General features: G+C 45.2%; 1 non-coding gene and 1 pseudogene across 1 annotated transcript; both read right to left on the reverse strand.

Annotated features, from left to right (window-relative positions):
* Positions 1-69: 69 nt before the first annotated feature.
* Positions 70-188, reverse strand: LOC120550197. Its single transcript, XR_005637670.1, has one exon. It is a non-coding gene; the product is annotated as a 5S ribosomal RNA (ribosomal RNA).
* A 104-nt stretch (positions 189-292) lies between these two features.
* LOC120550529 lies at positions 293-411 on the reverse strand (annotated as a pseudogene).
* Between the last annotated feature and the right edge of the window lie 9,133 nt (positions 412-9,544).

Below are 9,544 nucleotides of genomic sequence, written 5' to 3' on the forward strand. Positions count from 1 at the left end.
GTAAAATGCAATTACACTTGTGGTATAAAGACGAAGCAGAGCCTCTGCTGTTGTAATATGGTAATAAACAGCTTACAGCACCGGGTATTCCCAGGCAGTCTCCCATCCAAGTACTGACCCGGCCCTACCTTGCTTAGCTTCCGATATCAAACGAGATCGGGGATGTTCAGGGTGGTATGGCCGTAAGCCGTTAGAGCAGGTGAAAACAAGATATTTATAGATGGTTAAATGCAATGACACTTGTGGTATAAATTAGGAGCAGAGACCCTGCTGTTGAAAGTGTAGAATAAAAAGCTTACAGCACCGGGTATTCCCAGGCAGTCTACCATCCATGTACTGACCCGGCCCTACTCGGCTTAGCTTCCAAGATCAGACGAGATCCGGCCTGTTCAGTGTGGAATGGCCATAAGCCACTAGAGCAGGTGAAAACAAGCTATTTATAGATGGTCAAATGCAATGACACTTGTGGTATAAATTAGGAGCAGAGACCCTGCTTTTGAAAGTGTAGAATAAAAAGCTTACAGCACCAGGTATTCCCAGGCAGTCTCCCATCCAAGTACTGACCCGGCCCTACCCTGCTTAGCTTCCCAGATGCAGCTTCAAATCTAGAGAAACACAACAGGCCATGTCTGCGTTGTAACCGGCTGCTGAACCGAATACAAAGAGTACAAAGGTCCAAAAGAAGAAGAAGCAAAGATGACAAACAGACAAATGTGAACAGTGTATATGTGTGTGCGTATGTATAAAAAAAATGTTTAGTAGGACGAGAGGAGGTTTGTTTCTTTTCCCCTTTCCCTTACCCTTTCTGTGTTACTACTACAAGCCAGGCCAGGGTCCCCCGAATACCATGGAATAACGTACGGGTCCCCGAGACCCAAAGGCCAGGGCCGCGGTAGTAGAGAAATACCATGGAATAACGTACGGGTCACAGAGACCCGAAGGCCAGAGCTGCGGCAGTAGAGAAATACCATTGAATACCATACGGAGGTTTGTTTCTTTTCCCCTTTCCCTTACCCTTTCTGTGTTACTACTACAAGCCAGGCCAGGGTCCCCCGAATACCATGGAATAACGTACGGGTCCCCGAGACCCGAAGGCCAGGGCCGCGGTAGTAGAGAAATACCATGGAATAACATATGGGTCACAGAGACCCGAAGGCCAGAGCTGCGGCAGTAGAGAAATACCATGGAATAACGTACGGGTCACAGAGACCCGAAGGCCAGAGCTGCGGTAGTAGAGAAATACCATTGAATACCATACGGGTCACAGAGACCCAAAGGCCAGGGCCGCGGTAGTGGAGAAATACCATAGAATAATGTATGGGTCCCCGAGACCCGAAGGCCAGGGCCGCGGTAGCAGAGAAATACCATTGAATAATGTGCAGGTCACAGAGACCCGAAGGCCTCTGTAGTAGAGAAATACCAGGGAAAGAAAGGAAGAGGCGGCCGGGGGAGAAGAAAAAAACATGGAATAATGATAATTGAAATGGGTCCCCCGACCCAGGCCAGGGCCGTGGTAGTGGAGAAATACCATCGAACAGTTCGGGTCCCCAGACCCGAAGCGCAACACTAGGCCAATTAGTCCATGGGCCAGACCAGATATTTGTACCATCTGGGTGGGCAAAACCATACCTATACTAAATTGTTTATGGGGTTAATATAAGTTAATTATAATATGATAACCTTTCCACAGGCCCAGCTTTTTATACTTTTTTTAGAATTAGTCATTTTCCTACTTTTATATAATAGAATTATTTTTGAAAAATACACAAACGTCCAGTACCGTAATAGCAGTGATCTAATATTAATCCCAAGCAAACTAAAATATATTGTACATATTAATAGGCATAAGAAAGTCGATGTCTTTGAATTGAACATTGTTTTGAGATGTAAAAAAATATAAAAGAAAAGAAAAATAACATGTATTGTCGACTCTACACTGTCTACTATTGGAAAGTCATAAAATGTACGGACGATTTGTTTTTAATTTTTGTATAATATATTTGAATAAGTTTTGTTATCAGGTTCATGTGGAATGTATTAGGTTTCAGCTTTCTAACACAAGAAAAGAAGAAATGTTGACTTTCAGGTAAATATTAACACATATGCCCAGAAACCCCATTATATTCCAAAATCTGTGTATATATTGGTCACAACCTTCATTGCTATTATATTTCCATTTTCTAGCCACAAAATAAACACACACCCAGCTAACAGGGAACGTTCCCAGAACATTCACTAACGTTCTTTAAATGTTAGTACAAAACGTTATTAAAATAATGTTTTCGGAACGTTCATATAACGTTATTAACGTTCTTGTCTTTACGACGTTATTTGTGATTGCTGAACGTTATAAAACGTTCTTAGAACAACATTCTCAGAACGTCCTTATTAGGGACCAAACCCGAAGGGCAAGGATTGCATTAACCAGATTTGAACTGGAGTTACCATGGAAACGGGCGGGGAGCTCAACTGACGACAAGCAGCAACTCTGTCTCTCACTGTTGTTTTCGCTAATTTCAGGTAAGTTTAGTCCCAAAAATTACACAAATAGTACATAAAAATGTTTCTGACATATTCTTTCATGTAAATAACACGCTCCCGTTGAATATTTACTTTATAGAAATGGTTTAGTGTCTAACGGGAAGTCCATTAGCATCTCAACTGTTAGGCTAACTAACTTAGAGGTAACGTTATGTTGACTAGACTTTAGCTGTAAGTTTAGGCTTTAGGCTTTTAATCTTGATTAGAGGTTTTGTAAAGGTTTTGGTGGCAACTTTTCAATGTGAATGGAAGTAAACTAAATTATCTTAAAATGAATTAACTTAAACTGGACTAAACTCACTGGACGGTTATTTCATAGTTTTCACATGACGGAATGCCCACCTCGAGGGCAAATTGGGGTTTTATAATGCCATTTATGCCTAGTATTAACATGAATGTCACGCAACCGCTTAATTCACAGGTAACGTTAACGTTAGTTTCAAGTCAGTTGAATCAACGTTTTATATGAATGTGCTCTTTTAGTTTGACGTTAAGCATACAGCCGCACACACACACACATACGTTAAACAGAGATGAAAACGTGAAAACGGACCAAAAAGGGCTTAGTCCCCAGAGGGTTAATATTAATTATTAGTACTTAAGTTTCGGCAGCTATCATTAGACAAGTAAATTATCTTTCATTTTGTGAGATGTGTTCCACATAGTAGAAGTCCTCACTGATTTTGTTATTCCTGTAGGTTGCAAGGTTTGATGGTTCTCTGAATAAGTGATGGATTCGGCAAGTCCCTGCAAAGGCATCCTGCCAAGGAAGCGGTCCCGCATGGATTGCATCATCCACTGCTCTGACGAGGATTCCAACTCACACTTGGTGTCACCCAAGAACCTGGACTCATGGAAAACTTTGTTGAGAGCAGCAGAAATAAGAGGACATATCCCAATTCTGGACATTGCCAAAGAGTTGAGCGAGCGAGAAATTCCACCAGTGCTATATCATCTCATCTCTATATCAAGTGCCGCAGCATTTTCACGATGAAGAAACTCTTATATGCTATCACAAGAAAGCCATCTTCCTCAGCTTTTGAGAATGCAGAAGAAGGGACTTCAAGGAGGGTATCTCGGGGTGTTCCAAGCACGTCAAGGGTTTATGATGAACTGTGTATCTTCTGTGTGAAATCAAGCAAGTACCAGAAGGGCCAAAACACGAGGGAACCTCTCATACAATGTTCTGAGTTACTTGCAGATGACCGGATCCGGAAAGCAGCAGGCATCAAGTTAGACCAGCGGATGGTTGCTATCACTAGTAGAGAGCTTGTTGCTGCTGAGGGACATTATCACAGATCCTGCTATTGAGCCTACACGCGTGTCGCCGAGCCTGCCGCCAGCTCCAAGGCAAAGGAACAAAGTGGGAATGCAGAAGAACTATATCAGACAGCAGAAAAGTATTCCTATGAAGAACTGTTCTCGTACATTCGGAACGAACTCTTTACAAAACCCACAGGTACTGCCGATGACATACCTTGCATGACGATTCGAGTCATCCATGAAGCCCTCAACCAAGAAACACCTTCGCCATGGAGTGGAAAGTGAGCTGGCTGAGTCCATTCATATCATACCTGATGACAACGGGAGGCTTCTTCTCTATCCCGACAGCCTGACCATGGCCGAGCTTGTGAAAACCGCGTACTCTTTAAAGATGGAACTACAGCACGCCAGATCTATCAAATCTGAGGATGTTGTAACGAAAGCGGCAGTGCTGATGAGAAACGACATAAAAAACCAAGACACCAAACAGGAGTGGCCACCAGATGTAGAACGAGATGAAGCCATCATTCCTGCACACACTTCTGACTGGAGGCAGTGAGCACGGAAGTCCCCCTGAAAGAGTCCAGCGACTTGCTACCTCCTTTGGCAGTGACCTAGTCTTTGCTGTCACTTGTGACCGGATCAAGCTGCCGAAGCACGTTCTTCTGCCATTTGCTGTGAAGTCTTTGACGGGTAATACAGAACTGGTGCACACTCTGAATCGGCTTGGTCACAGTGTTTCCTATTCTCAGTTGGAAGAAGTTGACACGGCTTGTCTTCGGAAGATGAAGATGGAGGATGGTATTCCACTGCCAGTGAACATCTATCCAGGAATCTTCACCACGCTGGCGTATGACAACATTGACCGACTGGAAGAGACCATTAGTGGAGTAGGAACTTCTCACAGAGTGAATGGTATTGCCATCCAGGCGAAAGCGATGGTACCGGCTGCACCTGAGAGGCACGCAACAGCAGTCATGAAGTCAAAGAGGAGAAGCATCACCCCCACACATCAGATGCTACCCATCTACATTGCTGGCCAGAGAGTTGGACCACCAAAGACCGCAACTGCTGACGCCGACTATGGTGCACAGGTCCAGGAGGCAAAGGCAAAGAACATAGCCTGGCTGCTTACTAGGATGTCTGCCCCCGAGGCTCAGACTGTGAGCAGCTGGACTGGATTTAACATCCAGACCTGTGACCAGGTTGAGGTGGTACAAGACACTGTGGGTTACCTGCCGACCATCAATGCGCCTCCTACAGAACTATCAACTGTCTCAAGGTACTCAACCAGACATTAGGCATAATGGAGTCCCTGCAGTTGAAGACAATTGTTTGTGTCTTTGACCAAGCCCTGTATGCCAAGGCAGCAGAAATTGTGTGGAAGCATGAGAAGTTCAAGAACATTGTCATCAGGATGAGTGTCTTCCACACCATCTGTAACCTGCTCTCAATTCTGGAGAAGCGATTCCAAGATGCAGGGCTGCGGGATCTGTGTGTGGAATCTGGCGTGATTGCTGAAGGATCGGTCTCAGGTGTAATGGAGGGCAGAAAGTATAACAGAGCCGTCCGGCTGCACAAGATAGTCTACGAAGCACTTATGCGCCTTGCCTGGAGAGGCTTCCTACCATGGCTAGAGGTCAAACACCCGACACAGCTCCCTCAGCTGGAGGAAGCCCTGGAGAGCATTGCCAGCTTCAGCGACGATATCAGGCAGGAGGCATTCACCAAGCTTCTCGATAATGCAGCATGTGCCCGCACCATGCAACTGTTCCAAGTCTACCTGGTCTCTGCGAAACCAGCATAAACTTTCATCCTTCTGGATGTCCTACATTGACATAACAGAGATCATGCTTGGACTGATTCACGCTTCCAGAGAAGGCAACTGGATGCTGCATCTTGCATGCATCCGAGAAATGATTCCCTGGTGCTTCGTTTATGACAAGCTCAACTATGCCAGCTTCCTGCCCTACTACTATGCCACGATGAAGCAACTGCCTGTTGACCACCCAGATGTCCATGAGCACTTCCCACAAGGAGGCTTCTCTGTCCAGATTGGCTGCAGAAACCCCTTCGGGCGTATACCAGTTGACCAGACCATTGAGGAGACCGTCAACATGCTTTTGCATGCTCATCATGCAGCAGAGTCAGGCTACAAAGCGGTGATCATCACAGCTGACGACACAGATGTTCTGGTTCTGGGTGTGGCCTTCAGCAGAGATATCCCATGCCCACTGTTCCAGAAAAGCGGCACCCAGAATAGAATGAGGTACATTGACATATCCAAATTGCGCCAGTCTCTCGGCAGCAGTTCCACAGATGCCCTGCTCGGCATGCATGCCTTCACTGGCTGCGACACTGTCAGTGCATTTGCGGGACGTGGCAAAGTGGGTGCCCTGAAACAGATGAAATCACAGGAAGATTGCCGAGAAGCCTTCCTGGAGCTCGGTCGGTCATGGGCTGTGTCTGATGAGCTGTTTGAGAAGCTGCAGGCAACCACCTGTAAGATGTATGTGCCATCAACCAGCACTGCAGAGGTCAACGCTCTTCGCTACCAACTATTCTGTGTCAGGCGAGGAGAGGTTGAATGCAATCTCTGCAAACCATGCCGGCTGTGCCGAGTCCTGAGGAGCATGGGTGGAACACAGATGAAGACGGGCAGCTGACAATCCAGTGGATGCGAGGCACCCCAGCACCTGATGCCGTCCTGCAGCTATTATCCTGCAAGTGCACCAGGTCATGCAAGCTACCTGATTGCACGTGCCTCGCCAACAGCCTGAGGTGCACCAACCTGTGCAAGCTGCAAACCTGTACTAATCAACCTTGTGAGGAGGATCCCGCTCCACAGCTGTCAGAGTCTGATACTGAAGATGATGATGACTAGTACTTTATTGAAATTTTGTGATGATTTTGTAATGACCGTTGTTTTCACCATACATTAAACATTGTGGTTTTTCTAATCTTTGACTGGCTCATCAATCATCGTCTCAATACTCCCAAATGTAGCCATGTATTTTGGAATTATTGCCTTTATCTCATTATTTCACTAATTTAGAACCTACTTTATTCATGATGAATGAACCACTTGATAAATGATCAACTGTATGAACCAGATTATTTCCATGGAAGGTACTTTTACTATTTCTTTCACTGACAGGGGTCAGTCACTTCAAGCAGTCATAACCACTACTAAGCTCCCAGTTGGCAAGGGTTATCATGTCAAAACATTATCTAGGGGTGCATAGGATGTAAAAAATCGCAACTACAATTTGCCCACCCAGATGGTACCAATACGTGAAATTTTGGGTCTTGGCCCAAGGACTAAATGCAAAAAGTCAAATAAACTGAACGGGTCCCTATGACCCGATGGACAACACAAGGGTTAAGACTTTTTCTATGTACACAAAAGGACCTATTTCTCTCAAATATTCTTCACAAATAAGTCTAAATCTGTGTTAGTGACATTGTGTCATGCCTCACAGGTGTGGGATATCAAGATGCTGATTAGACAGCAGGATTATTGCACAGGTGTGACTTAGGCTGGACACAATAAAAGGCCACTCTAAAGTCCGAAAAACAGTCAATAAACAAAAAAAAAAGTATAGTTTCCGAAAGTATATCCTTTGCGGAAGTCTTTTTCAGCAGCCGTGGAATGACACAGCTGGAATAAACAAACCAGATCAGCTGTGCCGCACGTCACATTTCATAGCCCTGTTGGGGCTCTGCAAGCGAGACGCTCTTGTTCCTCCCCCGTCTTCCCCAGTGCCTGCTGATTTTCGTATCGGTTCTGGGCTGTTCAGGGGTGTCACCACGGCAATGTGCTGTGTTATCGCTATGACATTCTGCGGACTGAGACACTAGTGGGCTGCCGGGCTGTGCGTTTCTCAGCAGGATGAACCCTTCCCCCCTCCCCCCGCCCTATAACCCCAGTCCCACGCCTTTGCCGCTAAATATGCAACTGTACATTTATGTTATGTTGTATTGTGTTATGTTATGTTATGTTATGTGCAGCAGTGCAAATGTACTGTTTGTGTGCTTATGTGCTGAGGTGTTTTTTCCTGTTCCCACACTGTTCTTATCTTTATGAGGATAGTCTTTTTGTTTCCCTCTCCTCTCCTCATGTCATGCTGTATCTGTTGCGAGAGTTAGGAGAGAGTTGAGATGGCGCCGCATATGGCGACTCGGTGTGTTTGTGCATGTTGCTTTAATGCTTTAATGTGACTTGCACCTACGATACCAATTCACATCCCTTGTGTGTGTAAACATACTTGGCAATAAAGCTTTTCTGATTCTGATTCTGATTGACCTCGCTTTAGAGCTGGCAGCTCTGAAACACGAATGTCTCATTTGTGTAAACATCTGTTGACTTAGCTGTGGGGGAATTTCCAGTAACATAATGTTGTGGTAAGATGAGACAAGGGGAACATTTAAGCAACATCCAGTTACTCCCATAGATCACAGGTCAAGTAGTCTGGATCAACAGAAGCAGTTTTTCAAGAGATATAGAGCTAGTCGATACGTCCACTGCTAGTTTGAGTCTGAACATGAGAATTTGTTGACAGTTACGGTCCTTTAACATCATGAAGAACAATATTCTGATCCATAGATATCAGATTAAGGAATAATAAGGGAACAGCGAAGAATATTAAACTTTAATCATACCTGCCAACACTCACGTTTTCTCCCATTTTTTAGCCCTATATCTCCCAGACCTTGTTATTTCTCCCGGGAAACTCCCGTAATTTTCATGTCCCAAACCCCTTTATAAATAATCAGACCAATATGTTTGTCTAATGTTGACGGGTTGCCAGATCTTGTATGAAACGCATCCTATTCACACAATCCACCATATACAATGTTCAACCCGTTTGTCACCTTAATCTGGCAACCCATAACCCTCAGCCTGGCAACCTATAACCCTCAACCTGGCAACCCATAATCCTCAACCTGGCAACCTATAACCCTCAACATGACAACCTATAACCCTCAACCTGGCAACCTATAACCCTCAACCTGACAACATAACCCTCAACCTGACAACCTATAACCCTCAACCTGGCAACCTGTAACCCTCAACCTGGCAACCCATAACCCTCAACCTGGCAACCTATAACCCTCAACCTGGCAACCTATAACCCACAACCTGGCAACCTGTAACCCTCAACCGGGCAACCCGTAACCCTCAACCTGGCAACCTGTAACCCTCAACCTGGCAACCTGTAACCCTCAACCTGGCGACCTATAACCCTCAACCTGGCAACCTGACAACCTGTAACCCTCAACCTGGCAACCTATAACCCAGTTGATCTCTGCGTGAGCTTCGCGGAAAGTTCAGACCCGAAAGCGAGCCGATAAAAATGACAAGTGAAGGTGGTGTTCCCGCAAAGAAATTGAAATCTGGCTGTAAATTTCAACAGTGTTGGGCTCAACAATTTACATGCATCTTACATAGTCATATCGACAACCTCCACGCTGTTTGTAAGGTGTGTTGCATTGATTTTAATGTAGCGCACGGCGGGAAAAATGATGCTCGGCACATTAAAACATAGTGGCACCATCGCGCAGAAGAAACACATAAGGGCAAACGGGCGATTTCATCCTTCATCACGAAAGGACAGACAGAGGCAGGAAACATGAAGCAAGCTGAACTCAAGATGGCAATGTTGGTAGCACAGACTTAACCCTTTAGGCGCCGGGTTTTATTTTTAAAAATACTAGGTTTTGACACCTAAATTTCAGA

Source organism: Perca fluviatilis, chromosome 20 (assembly GCF_010015445.1).
Source record: "Perca fluviatilis chromosome 20, GENO_Pfluv_1.0, whole genome shotgun sequence".
Lineage (NCBI taxonomy): Eukaryota > Metazoa > Chordata > Actinopteri > Perciformes > Percidae > Perca > Perca fluviatilis.